At 36.9% G+C, this 20,617-nt stretch overlaps 1 pseudogene; it reads left to right on the forward strand.

Annotated features, from left to right (window-relative positions):
- The first annotated feature begins 2,711 nt into the window (after positions 1–2,711).
- Positions 2,712–20,282, forward strand: LOC121415875 (annotated as a pseudogene).
- The last annotated feature ends 335 nt before the right edge of the window (positions 20,283–20,617 follow it).

The following is a 20,617-nucleotide window of genomic DNA, read 5'->3' on the forward strand; positions in this document are numbered from 1 at the left end:
ATTTAGATGTACTTAAAACTTCGATCAGGCTTTGGTCCCTTTAATAGTTATGGTTACCCCACCCCCACTTCCTTATTGAAGAAAGCGAGATCAGCCGCTGCATAATAGATCATCTTCTGGCTCAAGTCCCCCTCCGGGGGGGGGGGGTACTCACGAAAGTAAGGCATACGGGGATGTGCGACTGGAATTGGTCGCTTTTTGGAAGAAATCTCTAAACATATATAGAGTATGGTTTTATGTTGGAAAATCCCTAAACATGCCCCCAATTTTAAGATACTGGCCTTCATGGGTCCATGGCCCAAATTTTCTGGGGGGGGGGGGGTTCATGTTCTCCTTGGGTGATAACCTTCTCCTTTTTTTTTTGCTTGTCAAATTTTAATAAATCCCTAGTTATAATGAGTATACATTTTTAGCCACAAAATGACCCGTAAATATGGGTATGGATTTTGAACCTTCAGCCGCACACCCCCGTTTAAACCAAATCTAAGTACCCCCCCTACTTCATGTGGCCATCAAATTAACTGATGAAAGTATTATGCTGAGTGTGATCATTGTTTTATCATGTTTTAAATGTTTGGCGTCACATTTGACTATTCTGACTGGAATATAGTAAGCTATGAGTTAGACCGACGAAATGCACTCAGTCCAGTACTATATATTTCGTCATTTTAACTCATTTTTGTTTCTATGTTTACTCCAAACAATCTATTTCAATTTTAAAAGATACATTTAGAGGGGTACATAGCATATTGATATATATTAACAAGATCAGACGATTACTTCTCAATATAAATAAATAAATAAATAAATAAATAAACATTCTATTCGTTCGAATAAAAATTTGTGGCGAGAGGGTTTTTCATAGATATTCTAACACTTAGCCAATATTATGTTATGTTTTTAATCTTTAGTAAACATTATACCACTTGGTACGTGAGAACAATAATGAAACAAAGGTGTTAATATTTCATTAGATAAGGTTAACTATTATATCATTATGTATGAACAGCATCAGAGAAAAAGTTACCCAGCCATAAGTATAAGAGGGACAAATTAATATATACAGTGCTTATCAAAAAAAAAAAAGTTTACACTTTGAAAAAATCCTGTACAATTATACATTTGTAATATCCTGAAGATTGTTCCACATTTTAACAATGGTACAGGTCCATTTAAGCAAATGACGATATAACTGTCGAAAAATATTTCCGCTTGAGTGAGCACCACTTACTTTTGAAAAGTTAGTGAAAAATGATTTGCGCAGAAATTTGAAATAGTCATGCGAATAAAAGTAGACCTTAATCATGAAGAACACATGGAATTTATCTAATAAATTGATCTGAAGATATCTTCTAGATTGTTTGACTTGTTTACTTGCCCAAAACACTTCGAAGAGTGCATTTCGCCCCACACCACTCCCCCACACACCGAGGCAATCGTGACGATATTTGCTTTACACTGAGCTGTGATTTGCATGGAATGGCTTAAGCTTGATTTTCATTTTGTTTATCATTGCTAAGCTTGGGAAAAGTGTGGAGAAACAAGTATTAAATGAAGGATGAAATGTAAACCAACTTTCAATGATAAAAACTTAGTGAAAAAATGCTGGAGATGTCTTATATAAAATTTTGTTCAGATTCAGTTATGTCCTCAGATCCAGCTGGCACAAATAGGGTAAAGGTTGTGCTTGTTAAGTGTTGAAATTCCAATTTGGGTGGCAAAATTGTCACAAAATGCTTGAATTTTTCTGTTTTATTCCAACTGACTAAAAGTGTAAAGGAAATGTATGATAAATCTTTCGTATTGCAAGTTTGATTTCGCCCTTTCCCTTTGACACAGCATGAAAACGAGCATTTCTGCGCAAACAGATTTCTGCGAGCTTTACAGAAATGGACAGTGCTCACTCAAGTGTAACATTTTGACAAAACTTTTACTTTCATTGGATTGATGAGACCAAAACCCAAGATTATATGTGAAAAAATTACCCACATGTTGTATATTGTTTAATTCCCAGGGCTTTTTCAAAGTGTAAACTTTTTTGATACGCACTGTATATAAATACAGTAAATTGTTGTAAAATGAAAATAAAGTTTTTAATGCAATTCATTTCGTCAATAATCAAGAACACAAAATTATACATAAATTCGATCTGGTGCCGCTCTGACTTATAGGCCTACCTATTTCATTAAAATTTGAGTAGATTGATTCAGAGTTTCTCTATAATTGTGCACCTTTGTTTGCATAATTCGTTGCAGATAGAGTTGCATTTAAACGCAAGCCAAAAAATCAATCGCAAGTCCACGTGCTGTTGATTGGTTAAAAATCAAGTTGCGCATGATTTTCAGAGTTGCAATTGATTGCAATTCTTTCTGCAATGGGCCACAGGTATATGAGAAAATCCTATTGATTCACAATGATTTTTTTCTCCATTTCTATTAAGATGTTCATTCTTGAGAACCTTCCCATGGTAGTCCGTGAACATACGTGAATTAATCATTCACTGCACACAGAATTATATTAGGCAATATATACGATAATTATTATATCGGCACACATGACTAATACAATATTGAATAGCCAAGGCCTGAAGCTTTTCAGATCCAGCCATGCAATACAGAACAAATAATTGCATTTTCTGCTTCTATTTCCCCATTTCAAATGAATTTTGTTGAACTCTTTTCTCGCTTTGTGGTTGCTGCTGGTTGCTGCTGGTACTTCCAGCGGCATGATAAACATTGCTCGATAGTGATTATTAGGCGGAGCTGGGTTTATGCCTTTGTATAGCAGACCCATTTAATATAACGGTCAGTTGTAAAGCTTCGTGTGAAAAACTTAACAAAACTTTGTCAGATTCGTGGATGCCATATAAAGAGATAATTCTTATATTTATATGGATGGACTGAGAAATGACATGTGGTTTGTGCGGCTGACGTGTTTAGATGTGTACGACTATGAAGGATACCTGCAATCAATGTTGGGCGGAACGTTTTATTCCAGCTCTGAGGTAGAATTAAATTCGACGTTGGATCATGGGTCATAAATGAACCCTCTTTTATCGACGGATATGTTTTCTTGTTATTCAACCATTTTGTTATTGTTCATTAGAGAATTGTGCAAATCTTCATCGATGATAACTTAATGCAATGTCTATCATTTCCAGTTATGTGCGCCATTCTTTGCTCATGAAGGGGTTTAATAACAACAGAAAATATTGCACTGTTTTACGCCGCTTCAATTTGTCAAGTGAATGAATAAATCTCAAAGGGAGCTTGATACAGCTTGATAAAGAACTGGAAACAATTATGAACATGATCACAAATTAATTGGTAGAGGGCTGTCATATTTCTTCATTTTTCCCGAGGAAGAGGCCTCTAAATAAGTCTTGGAGTAAAAAGCGGTAAAGCGGGGAAAAGCAAACAACTGGCAAAATATGACCTTCAAGAAATTTTATCGGCAGAAGCTATTTGAGGCCATCGAGTCGATGGATCTCTTGCTCGTAAGGAGGCTCCTCTCTAGACCAGATGATTATGGATCGGACTGGAACTACAGAGACAAGAACGGTCGGTCCGTCTATGCACACGCTATCAAGATTGGTATAACTCGTAAGTACACACTGCCTTGAAAATATAATTCATTACACAATATGAAAATAAGCTTTATCAGAAACTAAAAAGCTTGAGAATCATGTTGGTGGATTTTTGGAGGAAATTGGCGAAGGTAAAATAAAGAATATTTGAATTCCGAAAACGCTTTTTACACTCCCATATTAAAGAATCTGAAACGAGCATGTGCTAGTAGACATGATGAGGATATGGGGAGGGGGGGGGGGGGGTAAGGAAAAGAACCGCTCCAATTTGTTTGGCATTTTTTTTTCAATGGCGATAAATTCAGCCCTTCACAAATTACTAAACACTGAAAATTGTATATTTGTATATAAAGATTCGAAATAAATATATATAAAACTGATAAAAATAGATAAATGAAGGAATGAATGAATGAAATATATCACTTCTGAAAAGAGCAATATTTGAAATAAATTAACCTGACAAGCAAAAATAACAAGAAATTAAGGAGACTGGAACTCTAATCCATACGAAGATTGTTTGCCTTGAAAGATCAAGGGGTTGAAAAAGAAGGCATACTGGTGACTTGTTATCGATGATTTAACAGCACACATGAGTCAAAATAAATCAAGAATGCCGTAAGTGTTTACCAGTAATGGGGGGGGGGGGTGTGCTAAATACAGAAATAAAAATGAATCGATTTCTGCAATGAAATGTAAAAACAAAAAATGTTAAAGGGTTCTGATCACTAGATGTGGTTTTAGTCGAATATTACTATAGGTAATATTCGCCTGTGACAATCCATCCCCCGAACACATGAACACGGAAAATCCATTTCGCATTTTATCTAGACCGATTGAAATTTGGAAAATCACAAGTCATGCATTTGTAGTTTCTGAAGTTTATGCCCCTTTTACATCGTGTGTTAGAAGGTCTGTTTCTCTCCTCAATCCAGCTTGATTTCACTCACATATCTTCATGCAATTCTTGACACCCCGCCCCTCCCTGGATTAGATTTCGCCAGGGTGACCAAAGCCATTGAGCAAGCGTAATTTTGGTCATAGGATTAATATGAATAAGTTCTGACATTTATCTAATTTTACACACCAAACACCATATTTTGACATTTGTATGAAAGCATGGATCTTTGAAATATTTCCGTAATGCCAATTCCTTCTCTAATTTTGAAAGGAACTTCTGTGTATCTAGTGATTCAATAATCCGCTTTTGTGAAGATCTATTCATAACGGTTGTTTTCCCAAGAAAATTTCCGACATGAATATGGCTTTTTCAATGCACCCTTGAATATTTGCAAAGAATTCTCTTTTTTGTTCGTTCTGCAATCATTATTCCGTCACCTTTTGGGTCATTAGGTCTAAAGCCAAGGGTGTATTTGTATAGAAATCGAAATATAAGTGGTGTACGTGATACTATAGGTATTGTCAGTTATTATGATATGGTTTCTTATTGGAACAAGAAAATTCGCTTGAAGTAAAATATTATTTGAAATTAAAAGTTAAAAAAATTGTGCCAGTGGAGATATATAGTCCTTAATGCAATAAGTGGTTCTATCCAAATTTAGGATATAGTAGGCCCGAATTCGTCGTTTTTTCTCTTCAAATAAAGTTAAATGTCATGGATGCATGGGAGCTGTATTCACGCAAAATATAAGATAATTTTTATCACCTAATTTGAATAAAGAATCAGAAAATATTATAATGTATGAGCACAAATTACCATAATAACAAAGAAACAACTTTGCCTGCCACTCTGATGTCAGAAGAGCGAAAAGTTAGCGTCAGTGGCGTAACTACGGGAGGGGGGTGCACGTGCCCCCCCCCATCGGCTGCCAAAAAAAAACCGAAGAAAGGAGAAAAGGAGAGAGAAAGGAAGATAAACATAGTGGGAAAGGAGAAATTATTGTTCATTATAATGTTCTATTATATTGTAATTATGTTATATTATATAAGACAATTTTTTATTCATAACGTTGTGAAGCATAATTTGCTCAGGGCCTATGTCTTCATTGTTCTTGGTGCTCGCATTGTCTGTTTAGCGAGATATATAATCCCATTATACTAAAACCTCCCGTTTTCAAGTCAATATGCACCAAATATAATTTATTTCCTTCGAGTTGTTATTGTTAAATGTAGTGACATATGATTCTTTTTCATGACTTCTTTAGTGATTACCCCTTTTAAGGTCTTAATCTAAAACATTTCCTGTCCGTGCCTACGTTCGCATTATAGTGGAGTGGTGAGATAAGTCTGCTATTTATGAATTCCTAAAACCAGTCCTTAAAATGTCCCTTTTTCTGATCTGAAACTTAAAAAAAATTCAGCTCGCGCTACGTGCTCGCATCATCGTATGGTCTTCACGAAATCTTGACAAACAAACCTTAAAATGCCCCTCTTCAGGTCTGAATTTCCAAAATTTGCAGCTCGCACTTCGCGCTCGCAATATTTGATTAGTGAGATGCGTATGATGATCATGATTACAATGACTACAAAGAGTGCTTCATGTGTTTAGATGTAATTCTAACAAAATCAGCAAGCATTTGGCACTCGAATAATATGGCTATGGTGAGATATGCATACTCTTCATGAATTTCTTGGAAAAATTATCCTTAAAATATCCCTGTTTGGGGGACAATATATACAAAAATTTCAGCTCGCGCTTCGCGCTCGCATTGTTTGTTTAGCGAGACAGGTAGTGATGATAATTTCCCTTTTTAGGACTGAATATTAAAATTTTCAGCTCGCGCTTCGCGCACGAATTATTTGATTAGTTACATACATATTCGTTTAATGGCACTATCCTTAAAAAGTTTCTATTAGGTCAGTATACCTGGCAACAGCGCGCTTCGCGCTCACTAAGTGACTCAAAGTTTTGCTGGTGCCCCCCAGTGCCGTGACCCATGGTACGCCACTGGTTAGCGTATGTGCAACGGCTCGATTGGCAAAAAGTACATAGCCCCAGCTCCATGTAGTTAACCTCATAGGGATAGGTCTAAGCATATCGATTGAGCCAGAGATGGAGTATAAAAAAATACATTTAAAATGCATTAAGATAAGGAACTCGCGCTGAGTATTCTGATTGGGGAAGGGGAGGGGTGGTGGCACATTGTTTTTTTCTGAGTAATGAATGATCTTATCGTATATCAGCTTTTAATATTATCATAAATGGGGAACTTCAGCTCTTAACCATGGTAGCAATAGCACCTGTTCCATGTGTATGTCATACTTTAAACGCTTTTATACATTAAATCGATAAATATTCTGTTTTATTTCTTTAATCCAATCAAGAAATGGTAGCGACGTTTATCGACCACGAAATCCCGCTTGGTGATGCTTTACTCAGGGCAGCCGATTTCTGTATGGTTGACATAGTACGTTACATCTGTGCATACGCCGAAACGTTGGGCATGGTGAGTATTATCATCGTACCAGAAGAAGAGGAAGAAGGAGAAGAAGATGATGAAGAAGAGGAAGAAAAGAAGAAGAAGAAGAAAAGAAGAAGAAGAAGAAAAGAAGAAGAAGAAGGAGAAATAAATAAAGAAAGAAACAAACAAAAAAGAAAGAAAGAAAAAAGAAAGAAAGGAAGGAGAAGGTGGAGAAGGAGCAGAAGGAGGAGGTGAGGGAGAATTAGAAGAAGATGAAGAAGAAAAAGAATAAGTAATTTTGTCAAAAAGCACGTAAAGAAATAAATCACCCCTTCCATTGTTTTAACCATTTTCTAGAACCAGCGGAATGCCATCATCGAATGTCATTGTGAAAATGATGATTACCACAAGTTTACCACCCCTCTTATGGCTGCAGCACACAAGAATAATTTCTCAGTTGTAAAGGTGGGAATAGTCATAAAGAAAATTATATCATATATAAATGGGACTTCAGAGAATTCCCATAGTGCAAAATGATAGATTTTCAGTCATTTCGGAACTTAGTCATATATAATCATTGAAGATGAAATGCTGTTTTTACCTAGTTTAATTTCATTTTAAGAAAGTTTACCCCCCCCCAAAAAAAAAAGAAAGAAATCCTTTAATAAATTTCTGCATTTTACATGTTTTAAGAAAATTAGGTTTAACTCTGAACTTTTTGAAGGTGCAAATCAATGCCACACCCGGCACAATTTGCACCTTTATGACATACAAGCACATAATAATGTTTATATGTGCAACTTTGGATCTTTAAATCCAAACAGTGGAAAAATGCACCTTCGGAAAGGATACATTCCATGTCGGTGACATATTGATAACGATAACGAGTTGGAACTTTCTCGAAAGTTATTATTTGTTTTACATATCATGAACTCAATGCCTAACTCTTCATCTACTTCTAACTTATTTTCTTTATTTGTACGTTATTATTGTTATATATTATTGTTGTTATTATTACCATTATTATTTTCATTATTATCATTACTATTATTATTAACACCATCATCACTATCATCATTATTATTAAAAAGAAAACCATAAAAAGATAGGTTCTGGACAGTCATAATAAATTGATGAATTTTGCGACTAGGATAAATGCACTTTTAATATCAAACAAAACTACAGTAATCCTATATTAGGTATTTCTTAAAGTAAGGTAATATATATATATTGTTTTGATTTTCAATTAGATTTTACTCGACGCCGGGGCTGTTTTAAAGGAGCCTAGGATAAAGCATATACAACCAGACCTCACAGGCACTGCCATTGTTCTCATGACCTACCGAGCTATAGCAACCGAAGCTTACCTGGTGCAGGCGTTCAGCGACCCACTCGACGTCGCCTTCGGGCTAGGTCGACGACTACGCGAGCTCGCCGATCGATGGGAGGATGCGAGCGAGCAAGTGCTGAAGATAGTGGACCGCGTGGAGCAATTCGCTGCTGATTTTGTGGGCCAGGCGAATTATTCGAGCGAGGTATAATTATGTGGATGAAGATGTTATTAATTATCATAAAATGATAAACGAGGTGATAAAAATGATGATGACGATGATGATGACGACGTTGAAGAAGATGCCCGTTATTATTATACTGAATGATTAAGTACATAGAAAAGAAAAACACATAAAAATCACCATCAAATTGTTATTAAATTTTATGCATGCTCATCTCCGACTTCTAAACTCGTTTCGCGGCCTATGATAATGATGATAGTCATGCGTTCATAACAGGGTTTTCATTTAATTTGTAGTGTTTTTCCACTTACTCCTTATAACGAAAATCAGCACAAATATCCCTATAAAACAAACAGTACATTGGAGAATATCACCCACTTACTCATGATATCATTTAGATAGATAGAAAGAGAGATAGATAAAAAGATAGGTACATAAATAGATAGATAGATAGATAGAGATAGATAGATATATAGGTATAGATAGATAGATAAATAGATAATGTATTGACACAATTTTTTTGTTCAGGTAAGATCTATCTTAAAGTTTACACGAAGTGAGAGCAAGCATCCCGTTGCCAAGGTCAGAGCAGCCATGAAGGCCTACCAGAAACCGGTGAGTAATTAAACACTCTCCAAGTGTTAAAGTGATTGGCTAACATTGATTTGACTTTAAAAAAAATCTGAGCTAGAAGGTCACACTTGTCACCGGTGTGTGTGATATGTTACAAAAATGTATCCCAGAAAAAATCTCACCCGGAAAATATTATTTAGTGCTTCAAAAAGTGAAATATAAAATGACCGGAAACACCATCTTAATTTCATCCCATACACTTTTGTGTTCCATTTACGCGTCTTTAAGACGCCTAATTACAAAATTGGGTTTTGCCTTGTATTTTTAGCTTTTCATTCTCAATAATGGTTGTTTTCAGGGTTTTTTTTTAGTTCCAATACATGTACTTGTACACATTTTTCATCTTGGTTTGATATTTTTTTAAATCGGCTGCTCACAAAGTTAAATAATACCTTTTAAATCTGTGGCATTCATGATTTAAGTCAAATAAATATACTGTATTCAAATTAAAAAAAGATGCCCGTGTGCATTCACCTCTATAATTTTTTTTTATATTACTCGGTATTAATTGCTGCAAGTTTTGACAAACGATGATAACGATAATTTATCATTTTGGCTTTTAAAGTACTATTTAGATAGGGTTAGCATTGTTGGCATGGTTAGTATCATCCATAAGTAGGGGCGGTCCAGGATTTTCCAAAGAGGTGCATGCAAATCTCAAGGGGTAAAAAAAGTCTTCACTTGCATGCGTTTGTCCCACATTTTCCACTACAAATACAACATGGCTCTCAAAGGGGGGCGGGGGGGGCGGGGGTGGCACGGGTCGAATGTGCCCCCTGGATCCGCCACTGCGTATAAGTCATCTCTAGGTTACTCGAAAAAAAGTGATAACATGTTTTTTTTTAACTCTTTTCTTTATTTCGCAGTTCGTCATACACCCTTTCACGCAGAGCGTCCTTCGCGACAGCTACTATGACGAAATGAAAGGAAAGAACTTCACCATTTCTTCTATCATCGCCTTACTCACGATCGTCTGCTACCCATTTCTATCTTTCGCCTTTCTACTTTACCCTACTGAAATGTTACAAAGGTTTTTGAAAATACCGTGAGTCAGATTTTTCTTAAATAATGAGAGTACGTCTGATAAAGTTAGCAGTTATGCCTTGAATCTATGTGATGTCTTTATTTTTTATATCTTGGGGTTCTTCGGAGCAAAGATTATTGGACATTTTAAAAAGTTTGTTCGGGCGAACATGATAGGCCCTATTTGTTATGAATTGTGGAGTTCTAGTTGTGAAAAACTTTGAACCAGTTTGTTTTTCCGATGCGGATCATTGGTGAACTTTAATCACTAAACAGAAAATGTATGCAGAGAAAAAACATGTTGACCAAATTGACCTCGTAACCTCAAGGAGTGTGTTCTCCAAGACCTCTTTTTTTCCAGCACGTATTTCATCTAATAATATATGTTATATTCCAGTGTCCCGTTGTCCACTAGCGTACCTACGGGGGGGGGGGGGCAGGGGAGAGGGGCAGACTGTCCCCCCCTTCCTCCCTGACGAGAAGTTGAAGAGATTTTTTTTTTTTTTTGCTTGTCAATTTTTTTTTTCTGGTACGAAATCCTTTATTTGTGGTCGTCCAATCATGTTCAGCAGAGTTCTTCTGTTTCTTTACCAACCACTAGGAACATCAAGCTCTACATGAACATGGGCTCGGATTTAACACTGATGTCATGTGTGATAGCTCTGGTGCTCTATGACTATTCAACACATCCAATCATAACATTGTTTCTCGAGATCACGATCTTCATCTTCTGTATAGGTTTGTATATCTCGAATAATAATAATACATGTATGTCCATTTATATAGCGCAGTTACTATATACTCAACTTCGCTCAAGCTCTACATGAACATGGGCTTGGATTTAACACTGATTTCATGTGTGATAGCTCTGGTGCTTCATGACTAACACATTCCATCATAACATCGTTTTATTTCTCGAGATAATTGAGAGCTTACGATTTACCATGGTACCTAGGAGATAGTAGCTCGGAGAACATTGCAAATCAAATCGAATTTATATTCTGCGCATGCGTGAACACTAATGCATTCCGCCTTCTTCGTGGTTTTAATATTAATGTAATGAAAACACGCTGAGCAGGACTGGTTTCTTCCTGCTGGAAGACACGACAGGAATTTTCTTTTGGTGCCTTATATACTTGTAAACTTTTAGTGGGCCAGAAGTGGTGAATAGAGAAAAAAAATCTAAAAGCTGCAAGTCAGCTTTGACCTTTTTGATAAACAAAGAAGAATTTCGTGATAGATTTTGACATAATATTTAGCAAATAATGTTATACATTCCATTCTTTTTCTTTTCTCCTCTTAAGGGTCCATTTCCCACCACATATCTGCGGGCCAGGGATTGTTACCATTGGCGGCGGAAGCCAAAAAAATTAGGGGGGGCCACCTGAAGTTTTCGGATGGACACAGGGAAAAAAATTGACCAAAAAATGTGTTATCAACCTAAATTTTAGGGGCGGATCGCCAAAAATTTTTGACAAGCAAAAAAAAAAGGTTATCAACAAAAAATTTAGTCGGGGGGGGGGGGACGGTCGCCCCACCCATTGGCGGCGAAAGCCTAAAATTTAGGGGGTGTCTACCTAAAATTTTGGGATGGACATAGGTTACAAAATTGACGAGCGCCCCCCAAACTAAATTTTAGGAGTTGCTAACCAAAAATTTTTGACAAGCAAAAAAAAAAAAAAAAAAAAAAAGGTCATCAACCAGAATTTTAGGGGAGGACAACACACGTTTCAGGGGGATCCACGTGAATTTAGGAGGGGACGCAGGAAAAAAAATGGCAAAAAAAAAAAAAAAGGTTATCAAATATAAATTTAGGGGGGGGGACCGTCCCCCCACCTAAAATTTAGGGGGGGGGGACACGTCCCCCCCGCTTCCGCCGCCTATGCCCCCACCTAACATTTAGGGGGTACGTCCCCCCCCTTCCGCCGCCTATGATTGTTGCCTGTTCTCCAATCCTTTTTATTCAAAACATTCAAAGATGATGCTGGACTACATGTATATACCGCGTCGCTTTCTTTTCATTCATATTCAGGAATATCTGGCAAACACGTGAAATTCATCTACAAACAAGGTCCGGAAAAATTCTGCTCCTACCCTCTCTCGATTCTGGACAGTTTAATGGTAAAGATCAGCTACACAACACTCTATGTGGCCTGGATTGGAAGACTCATCGTAAGTGATTTGAAAGAGAAAATAAATATTACATTATCAAATTTGTATCAAATAGATAAGTACCCCCAATCGAAATGTTCAAATTCGGGAGCTTCGGATCAGACGCTCTGCGATCTTTTGGGTATATTTACGGATTTCTCTCAGGGCGATAGTTCCAGGCTTGTACCTACTATACATACGGGGCTTTTTTAACTCCTCGATTGCCTGGACACTCTACTTGGCCGTCTAGGATGTCAGCTGCTTTCGGGGAGCCAAATAACACAAATTGCTTTCTATCATAACGTATAATATAAAACAGATAAAGAATCACTCATATATGGGGATTACTTCAAGCGTGGTGATTGGTCAGGTGGGTTTGAGAGAGTTTTTGTGTGCAAGATGCCTGGAGGGACACGTGCCCATCGCTCGTACCTCTCTGGGAAATATATGCTCTAATTATAAATTCAACAGTTACACCAACGAATTAGGCTCCACAGCTATCAAAGCTTTCACCAGGGGCCTGTTGTCCAGGCCAGTTGTATAAAACTTTTGCCATAAAAAAACTGGCAAATCTAACAAAGACTCTGGCAAGCAAAAAGGTGCCATTGACATTATTGATACATTTATCTTATTTTTGCTTATCGGTTATCTTCCGCCAGGACATGTATGACCAGCGAATTATGCAAAGGTACGTGAACCCATTCCAAGAGGCTCAACCCGTCATGGCACCATCAACAGTGAACAATTCGAACATGAGAAACGTCGACGCAGAGTCCAACATTGATTTAAGCGACGTCACACCTACTTGGCTCTTCGCATCGTGGAACGAACCGCGGGTAGTTTCGCATACTCTCTACAGCGTTGTCGCTCTCGTCTGCGTGGTGCGAACATTTTACGTTCTCAGCGTCAACCATGTCGGTATCTTCGTCGTCGCCAAGTCGGTGATCGGCATGGGCGCCGATGTCCTGCGCGTCGGAGTCTTCTTCGTCTGTGTCAATGTAGCCTTTGGAGTTGGGATGACACAGGCTTCCAGGTATCGTCTGCATACTGCACGCGCTGAATGCGCTGTAGAAGGAAGCCTGCCGAGCGATTGCCCCAAAACACCATTTCATAGGTAAGTATAGGTTCGAACCCTTCCATGTTGGACATGTCTAAAACAAATGGGTGTTTCATAAAGCTGTTTGTAAATTAGGAATGGCTTTATGCACGACTTGTAACCCTTTCTTAACCAAAAGATATATCCCTATGCAGCAGACTTCGTGGACCTACCCACTATTGACATGTTCTAGTCGCCTGGTATAAAGTCTTCAAACTTTCTGAAATACCTTCTAGTGCCCTGTCTTACAAAGAGTTACGATTAGTCAAATCAATCCAAACTACATGTATATGGAAATCCATCAATGTATTTTTTTCTACAGGAAATTTGCATGTCATCCTATCTAAACAGAAATACATTGACTCTTCAAGAAAACAATGAATGTATGAACATAAATCATATCTATTAAATAATTTTAACAAATATGCAGTTTAGATGTTGACATTGCTTGCTTTCCATAGTTGTGGTTGATCTGATCTGATCAATCGCAACTCTTTGTCAGACGAGGTCCTGCTTTGACAGTTCCTTTTCGTATCGTCCACATCATTTATTCATGCTATACACTACATAAAACATGTACTCGTTTTGTGCTTTGGCTTTTCAAATGTAAGTTTATTATTTTGTTTCGGTTTATTAATGCAATGCCAACAATTGAGTAAGTTGAAACTTATCATCTATGTACTGTTTGCTCTGTCGTTTTTATTGCTACTTTGTGAATCCATTATCTTGTTTTGTTCATAATTTTAATGGCTGAATAAATGAATTGAATTGATAATGAATGTCAAAATTTACGGGTCAACGCACGAAGAGTTCAATCCCCATGACGGTTGGGTATCGTACAAAGAATATGAATTTATCAAAGTACGCAGCATTGGATTTCCCATACCAGACAGCGACTTAAATTGATCAAATCCTCTTTCACAGGTGCACACAACCTTGTAAGGATAAGAACTACACTTTATACCTGTATATTCTGTTTGTCTGGTGATAACTTAATATATTACATTGTTAACAGTATACCACAGTCCTTATTGAACCTCTACTGGGTTCTCTACAACATATTCAAGAACCCTGATGCGGGCACCAGCTTGCGACCTGGCGATTCCTACACCCTCTTCCTTCCCGCCTTCATTCTGATGGCGTACACCTTCATCGCGGTCATTGTCCTCCTCAATCTCCTCATCGCAGTAATGACGTCACGGTATTCCAAAGTGGAGGTATGTGGACGTCATGCCAGGAAATCGTGCTGTCAATATTTGTCAATGAATAGTGCAAGACGGATTAATCCCCCAAATAGTTATTTCAATTTCATATATTTCCATTAAGGCGGTTTGTGTCGTACTTCTTGTGAAGTTTGCCTGACGTAGACAAGATATTTAGGTAACAGGTTTGCAATGAACATGATGAATGATGCTTCTAAAAACACAACCCTCTATAAACGTTCTTATAGGGGAAGGCAAAGGAGCAAATTCACATGACAGTTCTTTTACTTTTAGAGGATGTTATAACATTAGTATTTATATATAGCTATAGTATTTATAGAGAATTAGCAACTGAAAAGACTTTAAATAAAAAAAATTGACATGCATACATTTTGTACATAGTTTTGTGGCTCAACTTACCAAAGAAGGTGACACAACTTACCCCATAGATGGGGCAAGTTGAGCCATTTTACATCATTTTTTCAAAGGTCACAATGACTTTCGGTGTGGGGGTAGAAAGTTTTACATAGGTGAAAAATATTTCACAAGAATCAAATTTAAAGACAAGGTATTTATTTATACAAGACTGAGAAGAAGAGAAAGAGAGATTAAAGGACTCCAGATTCTCGATCGCCTCGTAACTCACCATGAAAACTATGCACTAATTATCAATATTCAAGCATGCTGCATCACTATAAATAAAAGAAAAGTGATATAGTCGATCTTATACAGTGGCGAATTGAGCTACAAATTTAGAGAAGCCAGATATGGCGGACGGAGTAAAAGTTCTTCAAAGATTCGAGCGAGCAAAAGTCTTGACATTATAAATGCAAGAATATAATTTTTAGACAGATTTTGAAGTAATATTCAGAAAAAAATGATATAATGTTTCATTATTTCAATTTCCTTTTCTCCTTTATTCCTTGATATTAATTCAATTTTATTTGGGGGTGGGCATGGTCCCCCCCCCCCCCTCCTCTGTACGCCGGTGACCTATTAAGAGAGAGCCAAACTTAATCAGTAACATTCACACGCTTTTTTCTTAGGCATTTTGATATTTCTATATTTTTTGAATACCTTCTGTCGCAATGAAGATCAATTATTTCGATTAATCTGCAATACATGGGCAATGTGTTGTAGATAACTGGTCTATATCATGCACTAAAATGAAATTTATTTAAGCAATATAATATCCACCATACCATATTTCGATTTCAAATAATTTTATAACATTCAATGATGGTATGTGTAATTCTTTTCCTTACCAAGCTTATTTCCAAAAATAGTCATATTTGATCATTTTAGAAAACAACATTTCTTTTTTTTTAATAATGTATTTCTTAGAAAAATGCTGATCGTGAGTGGATGTTCTTTCGCACTCAACTTTGGATGAGTTTTATCTCCGATGACATCACGTTGCCACCTCCATTTAACATACTGCCCTCTGTCGACAAAGTCTGGAGAACAATCCAAGCCTGTTGCTGTCCAGCTCGCGGTAAAAAAAATAAAGAAAAGACGAAGTCTCAAAAGAAACAGGTATGTGCATTCGTTTTAAAAACACGTACGTGATTTGTTTTAATGGGGGGGGGGGGGTAATAATCAACGAGGTACACACATGATATGGGGTGTGTGTGTGGGTGTATTTTGTTTTCTTTTAATCGGTAGATTATGACAGAGGCGTGGTTTTGTATAGAGCAATCATAATGATAAGAAATAACATTATACTACAGTGCGTATAAAAAATGGGACAGTTTTGAAAAGTCTATAACAAAATCTTGAAATCTTGTCTTTGAAATGCCATTTAAAAAATAAATTTTGTTCATGCTTGAGCGAACACGGGACTTTTCTGTCGGGGGTTCAAAAAGAGGCTTGCGCCAAAATGGCACAACTGAGAAATTTGATGATCAGACTTCATGCTAATCAGCAGGCTTCCTCTTAACCTTTTCATTATCTTTGCCATGATTTAGAATTATGCTGTCAAATTTTATTTACAAATGTATTTATTTACTTGAATTATTTTGTTGTTTTTTTCATTAAAACTTCTTTAACCTTTGAATTTTCCTTCATAAGTAAGAAAAGAAGACTTTTGTCAACCCAAGCAAGAAGATTTGCATTATTAATCATGTTAATTGGGATAACTTGTAATTATTAAAATCGTATTTTATTATGTGAAAAATATGTTATGGTACCTTTAGAAAACATGAATCCTATTTTCAAGGGGTTATTGATTCCTTGACCCAGTTTAATTATGTGCTTGACAGGACAATGATTGCTTAGAAGGTACGAGTACTTGTAATCAAGCAACCATAGGACCGAAGGCTTATGGTCCTCTCCGTGGAACCTGGTAAAACAGCTTACTTATTCCCTGGCACAACAAAAACAATCTCGGATAAGCCTTATTATTAATGACCACATCTCACTTCATCTGCATGATCTGAAACTAACCTACAAAATAGAGATTTAATTCGTCAATTTCCCTTGTCTCAATTATTTTGTTATTAATCCATTTCTATAAATGGTACACTACATCCTTCTAAATGACGTTTTTCTGACCTATCGACTATCAAGTGACCTCACTGACGTACTTCAATCCATCTCTCTATGGTCGAGGCTATGATTAATAGCAAACATTCATTTAGAAAGGAAAAGGTTTCAACCAGTGAATCTATATATTTTTGCTACTGTTTGCAGACAACTTGATTGATGTGCTTCGATCCAATCTCCTTATGTATAGATACGAAAACCAAGCAGTCAATGAACTCGTATTTTTGTATTATTTTATATTTATTTTTACATTTTCACATTTTCCAGGCCTTAAAGTCAGCTGTGCAGGAGTATATCTACTCTCAGGTAGGCTAAAACATGTTTGTCTTACGATAGGGAGAGCAATATGATATAATAATAATAATAACGTTTTATTTACCCAGGGTAGCCACTTCAGTTAGGAAACTGCTCTACCAGCGGGCCCTGCATAACATAACATATTATTATTACCCTTCTCCAATCTAAATGCTGACCGCCTAGCAAGAAGGCAGAAGGTCCCATTTTTATAAGTCTTTGGTATGACTCGGCCGAGGATCGAACCCACGACCTCCCGTTCATGAGGCGGACGCTCTACCGCTGAGCCACCATGCCCGGTTCTTATGATATGGCCTGTATATAATTGTTACGGAATACAATTCAATATTCGATATTATTTTGTTCATACACACGTGCACTTTGAACAATGTTTATTCAGCCCATTTTCAATAATGATAACACAAAAATAACTCTCATGGGGATGTGAACTCATATCATACCGTCATTTTCCACATTTAAATACCTTCTTTAGACCCTTGTAGTTTCTAAATAATGTTTTGATATTTCGTGAATAAGTTATGTAGCAGTCAAATGTAATCTGTTTTCATTAATTTTGTAATTTCATGTATTGTTTTAATTCAGTCTAATATGTAGGAAATATGTCTGATGTATGCTGGGAATAAGGGTGATTGATATTTGTAAAGCGCAAAGAGTCCTCATCTATTAATATATCAACTTATATTTTTTTAGAGAACATCACGGAGGATAGAAGATCATTTGAAAGAGTTACTCCAGATTGAAGATAATGTAATTAGTGTAAATAACATATATTGAATAATTAAAATACTGAGAATATAATCAATTTTGTAATGAGAAAAATCAATTCAAATATTGAATTTCATGGTTTTTCCTAAAAAGACTATACACATTATTCCAAAGTATAAAATTCGACAGACCATACCCTGATACTAGGCCGTTCTCCTTATTGTTGTCATTTGCTGCTATCATTTTTCTTGGAAAATTGTATTCGTCGTTATCATCGTCATTAGATTATTATAATTATCTTCACAATCATCATCATCATCATCATCATGATTATTATTTATGATTCTTTTCATTATCTTTGTTGTTAGTGTTGTCTTATGTATTTGTCGTTGTCGGTAATACCCCCATCCATGATCACATCATTATTATGATGTTGTCACCACTTTCACTAGCTCTTACCACTGCTATTGCTACGTTTAAGCCATAGTCACATTGGCAAAATCAACTCCAGTCCGAGCGAAGCTATTACGTTATTACAAATTGGTTTGCAGTCGGTTTCGCTAATGTGACTCTAGCATAACCTTTGATAATTAATTTTGTTTTTCAGAAAATGATGAAAGCACTGAGAGATCGTTTTGTGAAGAGTCGGGAGAATAGTCTCCAGCAGAATTCGGAAGTCGGAGGAAAACGAGCCCTTCTTGTTCTTGGACGAACCGATCTTCTAACCTTCCGGAACGAGTGGGTTGACCTAAGGTAAGTTGCCCTAGAATTAAACTTTCCCTTATCATTCTTCCATCCGGTGGTATATATCTTCCCTGCACTGATGCTCAATAGACCATCAGAATACCGCTGAAAGAATTAACTTGAAATGTCTAAATGATTTTCAATCTCTCAATACGTGATCTTTTATTGACTTGTGCCATGATACATGTATTTGTATGATTCAGGTCAGTATTTTCAAGCCTTTTCCCCTGTAATTAATGTCAATGATATTTCGCATTTTCCTATATCATCAGTATATGTCAAGCCTCTTGACTAAATGGATATTCACCTGAATATAACGAATTTATATTCCCAAAGAATGAGCATAATTCTGTATTTTCAATAAGGATAGTTATTTTGATCATTTCTGTAGGCAACAGGTATCTGTAGCGGAACGCGATCTCCAAACGATGCTACAACAGTCAACGCAATTGATAGCAGCATTAAAGGAGAAAATCGAACTCATCACCCACGTCGAAAGGAGACATGTTTCCAGCTCGTTCGACATCGACGGCATCTACGATTCCTTCCCGGGTGATCGAAAACTCACTCGAACAAGTCGGAGACCTGATGGAAACCTTGCGCACTCTCCCAGCCAAAGAGCTACTGAAGCCAGTCAAGGAAGGTCCTGCGGAGGTGGAGGTGGAGGAGGAGAAAACGGAAGAAGAAATCAAAGTCGAGATCAAAAAGGAAATAGTAAAGGCGATGGCGAGGGCATACGAGCTCGGTCGACGACCGGAAGACGACGAGGAGCTGATGGAGAAACTTCGGCAGTATCGAAAACGTTTCGAGACGAGCTAAAATAACTTGAAATTTAGTTGCATATCGCATTGAGGTTTAATAAACCAATACATCGGTCTGCGGACTTTGAATTCCAAGGACCGGGTTGACTTTTTTTTCAAAAACTCTAGGACTTGTATTTTTTTCAGAGTCTTGTCTCATTTTTTAATTGAAATAACCTTTGAAACATCGTTCTAGGCGAGACTAGATCCTGCGCCCATGAACTCGACTGCAAGATCCTTCGACTCCAGGTCTCTCGGAGAGGACTTTAAGCCGTCTGTCCTTTGCTTGCTTGCTTACAAGCATTCATGCTTTCCTAGCAATCAGGTAAAAATATTCTCCACCAAATCTCAAAAGATTGGTTACTGATTGAGCCACACTAATCGAGCTGATCTATGGGTCAAAAATCACAATATATCCTACCGTTTCGTGTTCCATGAATATTCATGAGACGTAGTCTTACCTGTCATTCTTACTGCTCTCTCGCGTCGGGTATGCAAATACGGACGAAATAAAAAAAAGGGGAAAAAATAGCGTCTGGGGTTCCAATTATCGTATATAAAGAAACGAAGGTACATTTTGGCTATTCATAGCATATTTAAAACTGGTTATCCCTACGTTCTATATTTTGTATTACACAAGTTGTTATGTTGCAGTCGTTTGATCATACAATCTATATTTTGTATATGTTTATGTATTTTTAATCGTGAATAAAACTAAACCAAAGTTCAACCCACCGCAGTACTCGCCTCCTGTGGCAAGGCGTTAATCTGTATTTGCCATTCTCCACCCAGGTGTAGCAAATAAATATCCGGTAGCGGTAGGAAGGAATTCCTCAAGTGTTCGAACACTTGAATAGTGGGAAATCAGTTATGTGCCCAAACAAACTTACAATAATGGTGAGTAGAGGCATCAGAGAGAGGCTTAGACTTTCATTCTTAAAGCAT

Source organism: Lytechinus variegatus, chromosome 5 (assembly GCF_018143015.1).
Source record: "Lytechinus variegatus isolate NC3 chromosome 5, Lvar_3.0, whole genome shotgun sequence".
Lineage (NCBI taxonomy): Eukaryota > Metazoa > Echinodermata > Echinoidea > Temnopleuroida > Toxopneustidae > Lytechinus > Lytechinus variegatus.